Here is a 13,690-nt window from a genome sequence, read left to right on the forward strand (position 1 = left end):
TATATTTTTTTTTATTTCAACAAAATGAAATCTTATCTAAAGTTTACTCAAGGTTTTGATCATTTCTTCAACTTCTATATTATCAAAATATTAAATCTATACTTACAAAATGGCTGCATGTATAAATGTGTATATGTTTCGAACACAAATCCTTAGTTTACGTCCGATTTTTCCCAAATTTGGCACAGAGGTCTTTTGATGCTCATGAACTCACATAGTGAGGTCTTTGCCAATGACGCCTGTGGCCCCAACTTACGCAAGGGATGTGTTCCAAGACCCCTCGTGTAAGTCGAAATTTCGTATTGTGGAACAACACGAAATGTTTAGGAATTTTTTATAAGCATACCCAATTACTTTAGACATTTGTAAACGCCCCTCAAATTGTTTCAAATCATTTCTTAACTATATATTACAGTATCTTTTATAAAGAACTGTTTTTTGTTTTTTTTTCAGCATTTTAGATAAAATGTTATTATTTAACATAAAATACTCTTATGGAGCACAAAATCAATGATCAATGGGAGAGAGAAACATAAAATAAAGCAGTGTGGTACTTACAGTATGTACACTATAGCAGTATAATAACATTGACAGTAGATAATAAGGTGAGTTGGGGGAAGTGCAGCCCTTAAATTGTACAGTTCGACTTTATTAAAGCCTAGACATTACAAGACTTGATATAAATTTTTTAATTTTGATTTCGTATGTTACCTGTTTTAGTGTGTTTCCCGAGACATGAGCCTGTTAAAATCATTGCAGGTAAAAAATTTGAAAAAAAACATTTTAAACTATTGTGCTCTAGGGCCGCACTTTCTCAATAAAAAGTGGCGCAAGAGCATAACCTATCTGAATTTTTTTAAAAAACTGTTTGAGAAAATAAGGGGCAAGTGCAATCAATAAAGTGTTTTTTCCTGATTAAAAACGATTTTTTTATTTTAATTTTCACCTATTCATTGGGAAGTTATTACATTTTTCCTAACGAAACCTGTCACTGTAAAATGAAGAACGTTCAAGGAACAATGGATTATTAAACAAAATTATGAAGTTTTTATTTTAAATTAAACAAGGAACATGAGAGATAACTTTTATTATTGTAATAAGCTTAAAACAACAAAAACAAAACTTGCATATCAAGGAATAATCTTTAAAACTTGAGTATCAACGAACTTATAAAATATTAACTTAATACAAAAGGTAACTATACAACTGACAAAAGGTAACATGTCTTTGGCGAACTTGAACATATTTTTTTTGTATAAGTAAACTTAGTTTAGTAATTAATAATTTAATTTATATTATATTCTGAAAACGTTACTAGGAATATCAAATTTCCTCTACGATCTGAAGAGGGATTTGGAAGGATTGATACAATGTCGTCGTCTTGGATCTCGCTAACGTCAGTGCCCCAGATTGTCGGCAATCATGTATTGCAACAGATATTGCAGGAGGCCGGCCCATCGTTTTGGACTTCACTCCACGCCGACGTTTCAGATGATCCTGCAATGTTGCACGCGATATTTTGAAATGCCGACTCGCACCTTTACAGGTTAGGGTACCTGAACGTATCGCTTCTAAAGCAGCAGAAAGTTCCTTCCAAAGGCAGGAGCCAGCTTTTGACGTTATTCTTTTGTAATTCCGCACAATTTTTGATAAAAATATAAAAAAAATTGGAGCAATATAGACAATGATGCAGGGTTTAAAAATTAATTACATTGCTTCATTAAATCGTTGCAAGTAAATTATATCTGTCATAAAAGAACATTGCAAGATTAATGGGAAAGTGCAGCCCCAAAAAAATGCGAGGCTGCACTTGCCCCTTTTTTTCGGGCTGCACTTTCCCAGTCGTATAATTTTCTGGGGCAAGTGCAGCCCTAAAGTTAATTGATTTTAAAGTAAAAAATAATGAATCTCAGCTTTAAAAATATGAAAAGTAGACATGGAACAGTTGTACTTACGTTTTGGAAGCACGAAAAAGTGAGAACAACAACAGAAGAAACGATGATTTCGCGAACCATAACAACATGGCACTGTAGTGGGAATGAGAAAAGTTAGGGAACGAGGGAGGGAATAGAGTTACTATTCAAGTAGCACGATTTAACACATGCAGTGAAAGTAATAACATTTACCAAGCTACCCAGGCGGCAGCAGCCTTGCAGATATTCCCGGTGTCTGATTATTAACCTAAGCCGCACTTGCCCCAAGACCGCACCTACCCCAATTGACCTTATATATATAGTAGTTAATATATTTATAATTTAAAATATGAAGAAGGTTTATGCTGCTTGACCAGAATTGTATCAATCGTCTGACAGTGCATGCACATCAGGAAACTCGTCAGAAGAAGAGGAAGAAGAAACTAGTATGTTGTGGCCATCACGAAACTTTCTTCTATATTTTTCCTTTTTCTGATCCCTCCCCATGCTTGACGAAGAAGCAATATTCCTAACTGAAACAAAATTACACATGCAAAAACTTGACGACCATCCCAATGTCTGAATTATTGTAAAAGCAAAGCAAAGAGCGAAAATTGAAAGTTATTTTAAAAGCCTTGCTTGAATTAATTACAAATATTTTATTTATTAACAAACATAAGATGGCAACAGTTAAAAATTTTAAATCATTGAGATAATATTTCCGATCATTTCCATACAATTAAAATCACGAGAAATACGCAGACGACAATCTATTACGATTTATCTTTCTTATTGTTGCATTAATAAAGCTATTTTTATTCGCAAAAAAAAAAAAAAAAAAAAATCAACACCTCTTGGAGCGATTGGAGTCAAAATTGACCCAAAGCCTGTTTATGTATGGATTCACATATATTCCAAATTTCAACCAGAACGTAGCATTACTTCTTGAGGTAGGGCACTCACAATGGAAAAAAAGAACGGGCGATTGTGCTACCCCCTTTTTAGCTGTTGACACCAAAATAAAATCAGCTCTTATACCCACTAAGGGCTACTTGTCAAAAAATTTTTGTTTGACTCTGTTCGTTATTTCTTGAGATACAGCAGTCACAATTGACGACAAAAAACGTTCTATAACTCAACCCCCGTTTGAGCTATTGACACCAAAATTAAATCAGCACCTGCTCCTGTTAGGGGCAACATGTGGACTAAATTTTGTTTGATACCGCCAGTTACTTCCTGAGGAATAGCAAGCACGCGTAACTCAAAAAACGTCCCATTCCTCCACCCCCCTTGGAGGAATTCGCACCAAAAACCAATGGGCACAAGTTCACATATAGACCGGGATCTGAAGGGGATTGAGCATGCATGGAAAGGCTGACGCAATACTATTTCTAATTATTGTTACAGGCACGATGGTGATTATGAAACCACATGTCGTCGCCCCCCTGGGTGGTCGACAACCCCGGGGGAGGGGGGAAAGCAGTGGGGGGAGTCGTTTGCTAACACACTCATAACTCACGAACTATTTGAGATAAAACACTGAAAAAAGTGGCAATCGACACAACAAAACAACGGCTTCATAAAAGCTAAATATGATTATGGACCTATCTTTGTTGGTTTCTGAGTAAAATTCCATTTTTCGCAAACAAGCAAAATTTTTGAATAAAATGCGCAAAACAAACTTTTTTTAAACAAAATTAATTCCAAATCAAAATTGTTTGATTATTTTTGCAAATGAAGTCCAAAATATAATTATTCAGTTTGTTAAAATCATTTAAGTACTGTTAACGCGTTGAAAAACAAAATGACATAAGCAAGATCGAACACGATTTGCATTATAGTTCAGGATCTGAAGGGGTATTTTGAGCATGCATGGAAGACCTGAAGCAGAATTATTTCTAATTAATGTCACAGGCGCTATAGTGGTTATGAAACCACATGTCTTCGTCCCCCTGGATGGTCGACAACCCCGGGGGAGGGGGGGAAGGCAATGGGGAGAGCCGTTTGCTAAAACATTCATAACTCGCGAACTATTTGAAACAAAACACTGAAAAAAGTGGCAATCGACGCAACAAAACAAGGGCTTCATAAAAGCTAAATATCCCTATGATCATATCTTTGTTAATTTCTGAGTAAAATTCTATTTTTCGCAAACAAACAAAAAATTTGAATAAAATACGCATTTTTTTTTCAAATTATCAAAATTATTTAACTGTTTAAGGAACCAATAAAATCTGAAATATCATTATCCAGTTTGTTTAAAATTACTTAAATATTATCAAAGCATTGAAAAATGAAATAAAAGCAAGCTCAAAAAGCATTTGAGGTAATTCACAAAAGGAAAAAAAAAAAACAAGTTTGCGGAATGTACCTTGAATACTCGACATAAACCAAAGTAAATTTTGTGGCTCTCCTGTTTTGGTGGTTTTATTTCGTAATATTATCAAAATAATGTCCCAGTTAAGTAATTACTTAATTACTTAACCTTTAACGCATTATAGCTGCTTAGTATGGGTCACAATGGGATTTTTTTAAAAATTAAAACATGCAAGTTTGCAAGTACGAAGTAATTACGGAAAGGATAAATGATCAGGATAACCCTTTTGCAGATTTTACACTTGAGTTATGAAACATAGTGAGCGAGGCTATTGCCACATAAGCAGCATCAAAATTTCAGTGGAACTTTAAAGAAAATGTGAATAGTCTCTTATCCAGAGAAGTCCTGCAATGGCAATGTCTTCAATAGCGACTGCAAAACAGCAAAAGAAAACCAAAAAAACATTTAACCTGGGAAACGTTAGCTCAAAAGTGATGTTAGTACATCTAAAAATCTTTCCCATACAATAAGCTCAATGCTAGGTTAGGCTCATCAGAATGGTTCACTGAAGCAAAGCAAGAGGTCCGATTTCGTGAATGTAATTGAAAATGATACTTCTTGCAGCAAAAGTCTGGAAGAAGCACCCTATTTTTAACCGACTTCAAAAAGGAGGCGGTTATCAGTTCATACCGTATGTATGTTTTTTTGTTTTGTTTGTCCACTCATAGCGTCTCACCTAGTGAACCGATTTTGATGATTCTTTTTTTAATGGATAGGGGTTGGCTCAACTTAGGTCCCATTATTTCGTTTGACCATATTTGTTCTTTAGAAAAAAAGTTATGGGCAAAAAACAGTAAATTTCATGCAATTTCCCTATTAAATGATTTTGTAGCGAAGTTCGCACTTTTCATCCGTGGACAACGGTGGCTCAGTGGTAGAATTCTCGCCTCCCACACGGGCAACTCGGGTTCAAATCCCGACTAGGACAAAGTGTATTTTACTAAAATTTCGTTTCTACTGTTTCCCGTATTTTCTCGAATCTTCTATTAATTTCTGTATCTTTCCAAGTCTGGAAAGTTCCAGCACTTTCTCAAGTTGTATATAAGGAGATGTAACGTTCATTCGTGGTTCTGAATAAAGATCTCGAGTTGAGACTAACGAGTATTCGCTTCATTTGGCTTTCACATTGTCTTCGCTTTCTTCATCTACGCGACAATAGGAAACTCATTGTTATAAAACTTTGGTGCCCTATAACAGTAACATTAATAGTAATTGTAATGATAATTTTGAATGAAGGCTTCTCTGAAGCAAGCATCAAATTTCTTCAAGGGATATTTCGATAATGGGGAATCTGACGCTGTCGTCTCATTTTTGGCGTAAATAATTTTATTTTAGTAACCCTGCTGATTTATAGTAACCCAATGTGAATTATCAAAATCTTCCTTTCTTCAGTGCTATTGCTCCATAGTAGGGGTAAACCTAACCTGGAAGCGAGGTGATGCAGTGATTAGGATCTGCTTAGCCTTCACAATGCAAGCATTAGGTTTGACTCAACTACTTTGTAGTATTTTTATCGTTATCATCTAGGCCGATAACAGATGATCGGGGCTAAGTAAGAAAATACAGAATTGCATCATGAGCAACTTAGATGCTGTGGAATGTAAATTAGTTAGGAAAAACGTAATACTTAAATGGTTATAATTAAATTAACTATGCATGATTTCCAGAGAGGAACAAAGATAGGTTTTTAGTGCCAATCGCTTAAAGTTTAACGCGTGTCAATATAGTTTTTTTTTTTTTTAGTATGGAGCATTTTTAAGAAAAAATGTGAAGTTTCGTGATGGTAACTTCTTATTATTTCTAAAATACCTACATTTACACTAAAAAGAATGAAATAAAAAAATTTTGAAAAAAAAAATAGAACCGACTTCAAAATTGCTCTAAAAAGTGAAAAATAATTTTATTCTTTAAACACCATCGATAATGCTTTTAAACATAATTTTTGAAGTTGGCGCAAAAACGATAGATAAAATCATTCACAGTCATAACTCAAATACAACTATAAATTTAACCAGGACCAGTTTCTTCACTATCACATACATTATGCATTGATGACAGCATATTTGAATAGCGATATAAATGTTTCGTTTGTAACTTTCGATGCTTTTCTGAAAAGAAATATGAACGAAGCATGGTTACACTGGATTTTACGTTTTGTTTTTGCGCCAACTTCAAAAATTATGTTTAAAAGCATTATCGATGGTGTTTAAAGAATAAAATTATTTTTCACTTTTTAGAGCAATTTTGAAGTCGGTTCTATTTTTTTTTCAAAATTTTTTTTAAGAACAAAGTTCAAGTTATCGATGGAATGAATGACTCTGGTCCATAATGTCCCAAACACTACTTTCAAGTGTAGTAAAGATTTTGCAGGTCTCCAAATAAAAAATAATAAAATTTTCTCTCCAATTGTCAAACTACACGAGTGGACCTTAAACACGATCGGTACATCTCACTGTCGTTTTCATAACTTGAAAACCAGAAGTTCCGGAAAGTACATTACAATAATTTCTTGTCATTTCCATCAGAAATAAATATAATATCAGCTCTTTACCATGCTCCTGTAATTCTTTCCAACATGTGCTAAGAAGTATTGCTCAATACTGTACTATTGAATCAATTCCCCTGTACCTTAGCAGTGCCTTTAGATGTAACCAAGTTTGGGTTTCACTTGAATGAAAATAAATCAATAAAGCCCCACACCTTATGATGCAGCCAGTGTTACCAGATAGTTTAATTCCACCCTGCGCAGCCAAAAGCTGTAAATAATCTTGTAATTGTTTTATTAATAATTCATCTTGCTCTAAATACTGTGCTTCTAAGACTAAAGCAAAAACCCATTAACTACAAAATACTCGGAAGAGAACGATTCAATAGAACAATTACAAGTCAACAAAAAAGAGTATGATCCAGCTTTCAGAATTTCTGATATATTAATGCTTTATGTATGTATATTGATATTCTACAATTATTTTTTAATACGCATTATTTTACTAATTTTATTTAATTAGTTTTTTTAGAACTCTAGTGTATCATTTTATATTTATATTCGTTTTCATAAAAGCTCAAGCTTCTCATTTTTTACATTTATTTAGTACATATTATTTCTTGTATCATTGTTCTTTGTTGAGTAAATTATAAAAAGCAATATCCGCAAAGCAATACCTGCAATATTCTTTTGTGCAAATTGAAAACACAAATTAATAGAAATAAATTAAAATTATATTTGAATTGAAAATACTCTGGGCCTGGTTCCCTAGTTCCTCTCAAATTTAAAGCAGTATATAACAAAATTAAAGCCATAGTTAAATACTTTGCAATTAGAATAAGTTTGTAAACTGAAGAATGAATAGTTCGTCATAAGGATAATAAGGCTATTTTTTTCTCCTTAGCATACTGCCGTTTTATTCAATGCGCTAACTTAGGCAAGTGCTTGCATTTTCTATTTCGCTTTTTAACGCTCACGTTGGTAATAATTAAGTAGTTTTAAACAAACTGAATATTGAAATTTCAGGTTTTATTGATTCCCTAAACGGTTAAATAATTTTAAAAAAGAACTTATCTTTGAAAAAAAAGCTTTTTGTATTTTATTCAAAATTTTTGCATGGCTGCTAAAAAAGGAATTTTAATTGAAAACCAACAAAGATAAGACCATAATTATATTTAGCTTTTATGAAGCACTTGTTTTGTTGCGTCGATTGCCACTTTTTTCAGTGTTTTATCTCAAATAGTTCGCGAGTTATGAGTGTTTTGGAAAACGGTTCCCCCACTGCTTTTCCCCCTCCCCCGGGGTTGTCGACCATCCAGGGGGGCGACGACATGTGGTTTCATAATCACCATCGTGCCTGTAACAATAATCAGAAATAATATTGCATCAGCCTTTCCATGCACGCTCAACCTACTTCAGATCCTGGACTAATAGGGGCACATATGTGTACCAAAATTTCGTTCAATTTCATGTGGTAGTTTTTGCTGTAGAGCGGCCACAAAAACTGGTCACACACAGACGTGACACACATACACACAGATAGACAGACATTTTCCAAAAATAGTCGAAATGGACTCAGCACACCTCAAAACGTTCGAATCCGTCAAAATTCGAAATTCGAAAATTTGCACGAATCCAATATTTTCTTCTATATATTAGATATAGAAGAAAGTAAAAAGAGTGATGAGTTCATCTTCGGCTTTTTTAGGATCATCCTAGGTTTTTTTTTTTTTGGTGGATCAGTCATCTTTATCAGAAAGGATGTTATCTTTGGTTGCCTTAGTTTTTCCTTCTCTAAGACAAGTAAATTGTTGTAAGGGGCCATTGCAAATGCAAGGAGATTAGCGAAGGTAATGGAACGCATCATATTCTGATCATGCGTCTCCGACAGCTTTAGCATTTCTCTTGCGTATATGCTCATTTCGTTAAGGACTTTAAAATTCAGGGCAGGCAACTCCTTTCCATTTTCTTCATCTTCTTCCTCACTTGCAGATTTAACAAATTTTGCAAGGTCAGCATCTGACAAAGCTTGGCCACAGCAGTTGTTGAGCTTGTTGATATCCTCTTCCTTGATGTCAGAGAATCCTTCCCCATCTAGGTGTTTCGCCAACTCCACTGCCTTTTGAACTGCTTCATGGTGAATGTCTTCAGGAGCAAAGCCTTGACAGTCATGCATGACATCTGGCCAAAGTTTCTTCCAACTTGTATTGGTTGGCTGTGTTTTCAAGGCTTTTAATGATGTACATATTGTAGTGAAGTTCGCACTTTCCATCCATGGTTAACGGTGGCTCAGTGGCAGAATTCTCGCCTCCCACGCGAGCGAGTCGGGTTCAAATCCCGACTAGGACAAAGTGAATTTTACTAAAATTTTATTTCTACTGTTTCTCGTAATTTCTCGAATGTTCTATTAATTTCTGTATCTTTCCGAGTCTGGAAAGTGCCATCACTTTCTCAAGTTGTATATAAGCAGATGTAACGTTCATTCGTGGTGTAGAATAAAGATCTCGAGTTGAGACTAACGAGTATTCGCTTCATTTGGCTTTCACCAGGGGCGCCGACTTGGAAAAATTATTGGGGGGGGGGGGGGTGCTGGATTTCACTGGGGTTTAGGGAGTATGTTAAAGCACAGAGCCCCCCCCCCCGAAAAAATTCAGATTTTTGTGCCTTGAAAATGAAAGCTTACATATTTTCTGGTGTGTATAATTTATACAAACAAACATATGTGACAGGGTGTTTTCAAAGTAAAACAATCTAAAAATTGGTACACAAATTTTCTGCTTCAATTAGATCATGTCACTTGCCTTAAGTGAGGGATAATTTTACAGTTCCATTTTGTGGGGAGACGTGCAGTACCATAGCTAGGCTACGGCACTATACAAGGTAGTGCACTTGAGTTGCATGGAAAGGCACTCTCAGTGGCACCGATTCAAAACAACTATTGGGGAGAGGGTACCATAACGAGGGCCTTGCCAGTTGAAATTTTCTAAATTTGAGATTAAAATAGTGAGTTTTAAAGTTTTTTAAGCATTTTAGAGTCACATGATCAACATTAGAACCCCAAAAACTCGACTCTCGGTAAATCGACACTGAGAAAATCGACAAGACGACACATTATTTTGGCTTTGAAAAAAAAAAAGAAAAAATGGTATTTTTGTGAAAAGCTAATTTAATTTACAGTAATAATTATACTTTTAGTCTATTAGCAGTGAATATATAGCTCTGAAAAGATTGAAATGATATTTAAATAAATCTAAACTATCATTAAAAGTATAAAGCATAAAAGATTGATGTCGCACTTTGATTACTAAAAGTGAAATAACTAATTTAAGCTTGCTTTGAATAAGGCCCAGAGTTCATTAAATAAAAATAATGTCTCAAAATTAATGCTTTAATAGAGTTAAAAAAGTTAATAAACAGATAACTTCATTAACTCTAATAATTGAAGAAAACTATCACGCCTTCCATTAAATGTACAAATCAAACCCTGATATATTTTTTCCAGATCAGCAACACTTATTTAGATGAGATAGCCGCCGACGACAGACTTCATCCGAAGGTTTGCACACTGGGACAAATTCCATGAGTGCTCTCAGCACCGTAACACTATCCTTATTCACACCACTCGTTTTCAATTAACCTGCTTACTACAGCAATAGTTATTTGATTTAATTCATTACTGAATGTATTTTACAATGTAACTATCTTCAAACAAGGAAAGTAAAAAATACCAACATAATTTTGTGATTTTAGAAACCACAATATGACAAATAATGTTCTTAAATTATTGAGGGGGCTCTGCCCCCCAAAACAAACTATTGAGGGGGCTCGGGCCCCCTCAAGCCCCATGGAGTCGGCACCACTGGCTTTCACATTGTCTTCGCTATCTTCATCTACGCGACAGTTTGGTGGACGCGCCGGGTACAATCCCTACAACGGAAGAGATACGCAGAAGTCGGCGAGTTCGAGGACTTTCCCCAGAATTCTGTCTATTACCAGAGACAAAGAGGGGCTCAAGAAAAATGCCCGATGAAATTGGGTACGAATCGAAATTGTCTTTTGACGCCAGTTCCATTCCTGTTAGTGCTGCGTCAGTACCGATCCAGACGTACCAGCTCCCGAGGAATCCCTGTATTTTCTCTGGGGATAATCAACAAGATGCCAATAAGTGGCTGAAGGACTTTCAAAGAATCGCCACTTAAAACCATTGGGATGATCAGATGTGCCTGGCTAACGTTATATTTTATCTCGCCGGAACGGCTCGTCAGTGGTTCGACAACAACGAGGACATTTTTACCGATTGGACTACGTTCCAGAAATCTTTGACCGATGCATTTTGCAGAACAGAGGACTTACGACGTGAAGCAGAGCGACTACTACTTACAGGTGCACAACAAATCGGTGAATCGTCAGAATCATACATCCAAGACATGCTTTCTCTCTGCCGGAAGGCTAATCTATCCATGCCAGAAAATGAGAAATTGGCCCATTTAATGAAAGGCATAGTGGAGGACTTATACCAGATTCTGTTAGTGCAGGATTTTAAGAGGATCGACGAATTTGTAAAAAGATGTCGTGAAATAGAAAATCTTCGACGCAGACGTATTACCCGACCAAGATTTCAGAGGCTATCTGCTGTCTCTACATTGTCGATCCGAGAAGAGGTTATGGAAGCTTTAGCGCCACTCAATGCTCCAAGACGAAACGATACTCATTCTCGACGTAACACTACTTCTAGACAATCAGGCCAAGGTAGATCGCTGCCAAGTTAAGAATTCAGAAGTAACACCGCCCCGGTCCGTAAGACAGATCTGTGGAGAACGAACAACAATGTGCCCCTATGCTACCATTGCAGACGCCCAGGACATGTTTTGAGGTACTGTAGGGAAAGGCGCCAGATTTTCAACAATGCAAGAGCTGCATGAACTTTCAACTCCCTCTTCATCTTCTTCCTCACTTGCAGATTTAACAAATTTTGCAAGGTCAGCATCTGACAAAGCTTGGCCACAGCAGTTGTTGAGCTTGTTGATATCCTCTTCCTTCATGTCAGAGAATTCTTCTCCGCCTAGGTGTTTCGCCAACTCCACTGCCTTTTGAACTGCTTCATGGTGAATGTCTTCAGGAGCAAAGCCTTGACAGTCATGCACGACATCCAGCCAAAGTTTCTTCCAACTTGTATTGGTTGGCTGTGTTTTCATGGCTTTTAATGATGTACATATGTTGGGCAATTCAGAGGCAATTGTGTACTGCTTCCAGTACTCTTTAAGGTTGAAATTTTCCTCACTGTCCATTGCCTGCACAAGGTTTTAGAGACACTCTCTTGCATACATGGAGTTTCTAACCTCCTTGGCAGTTTCAAACAAAATGCCGCAAAAAACAAAACTTAAATGCCTCTAGGGCAGATCCTAGGGTGTCGGCTGCCTGCGTGCAAAGATTTAATGTGCTGCCCCTGAAGAGCAATTTGCATGTTTTGACTAATACTTAACGTCTACATAAATCTTTCTTCAAATTTCTGTATCAAGTTCTAATTTAAAAAAAAAAGAAAACAGAAAAGGATGAATTTATGTAAAAAGGAAAAAAAGTTTTATAGTTAGAAACTCCTTAGGCACAATTTATATCTTTGAAGAAAGTAATAGTTAATGAAATTTACTAGTCGTTAAAATGCATTTTATAGTCTGCCTTTGGTGACATCAGAGGAAAGATGGAGGAGGAAGAAACGGGGAGGGAGGGGCCCAAAATTTTCAAAATTGGCGTATGAAAATTAGCTGTAATTAATCTTTGGTTGTGTTTGGTTGCAAGGACAAAAGAGTTGGGAAGATTCAAGGTTCGTGGAGAAATTTTCAATATTGACGTCAAAAATCGTAATTTTAGGAAATTTTTCGAGACTTGAGGGGAAAGTAATGTTGGAGCTCTTTCTTGAAATTCTTTCAAAATTGATGTCAATTTGCAGCTATTTTTTGTGACCTTAGCTTAAAAAGGATTGGCGCTCTTCCCAAAACTTTTCTGACACAGAAGTTTCTAACACTCAATTTCGGGTTATCTTTGTTGACGTTGCTGGAGGGAAGGAGATTCTGTCGTCTAATATCCAAATTTTCGAAATTGAAGTTTAAAACTCAAATTAAGCTGTCTTTGGTGGCCGTAGGGGGTCTGGCATCTTTCCTCTGGTAATTTATCAGCACTATTGTTTCAAAAACACATTTCTGGCTTTATTTGTACATGATAGGGGAAACGGGAAAATATTCTGAACTGAAATATTTTTCGGAACTAAAATCAAGTTTATGCTATTTTTGTGAAGGAAGATTTTTAGAGCTTCCAAGCAGATATTTCTAAAAGTGCAATTGTGTACTATCTTTTGTGACGTTAAAGAAACTGGGAAGCTTCAGCGGATCTTTCTGAATATTTTTCGCTATTAATATCTGAAAAATACAATTAAACACTTTTCTCCAACTTACCTGGGCAATTGATGGGGTTGCTGAATGCATTAGCGGCGTGAAAATTTACATAAGCCATCCGGAATTTTTTTAGAAGTTGAAGTCCCAAAATCGTATTTTAGGCATTGTTTGATAATGATGGGACAAAGAACGGGGGGGGGGGGGGGGGGGGGGGGGGGGGCAGTGTGCCCTCATGAACTGTTTTTTGAAATTGAAGTCAATTTCAGGCTAGTTTAGGCAGGAAGGGTTGATGGCTTCACGGAACCGTCAAAAAACGAAATTTTGAGCTATAATGATTACGTTGGAGAAAAAAGGGATCCGGGGTATTTCCCCGAAAGTTCTTCGAAACTGACGACTGAAAAACGTAATTTTAGTTTGTTTTTGAATACGTTATGCGAGAGGATGTGGGATTGCGGGTCCTCTCTAGAGACGCTAATTCAGACTATCTTTGGTATCAATGTTAGGGAGTGAATTTCGGGGCCCTTCA

The 13,690-nt window shown here is 36.1% G+C and overlaps 1 protein-coding gene across 1 annotated transcript in view; it reads right to left on the reverse strand.

Annotated features, from left to right (window-relative positions):
• LOC129232413 (general transcription factor 3C polypeptide 4-like) overlaps positions 1-13,690 on the reverse strand; it is a 68,998-nt gene that overhangs the window by 35,002 nt on the left and 20,306 nt on the right. The gene's annotated exons all lie outside the window — the stretch shown is intronic.

The sequence above is a fragment of the Uloborus diversus genome, chromosome 1, assembly GCF_026930045.1.
Source record: "Uloborus diversus isolate 005 chromosome 1, Udiv.v.3.1, whole genome shotgun sequence".
Lineage (NCBI taxonomy): Eukaryota > Metazoa > Arthropoda > Arachnida > Araneae > Uloboridae > Uloborus > Uloborus diversus.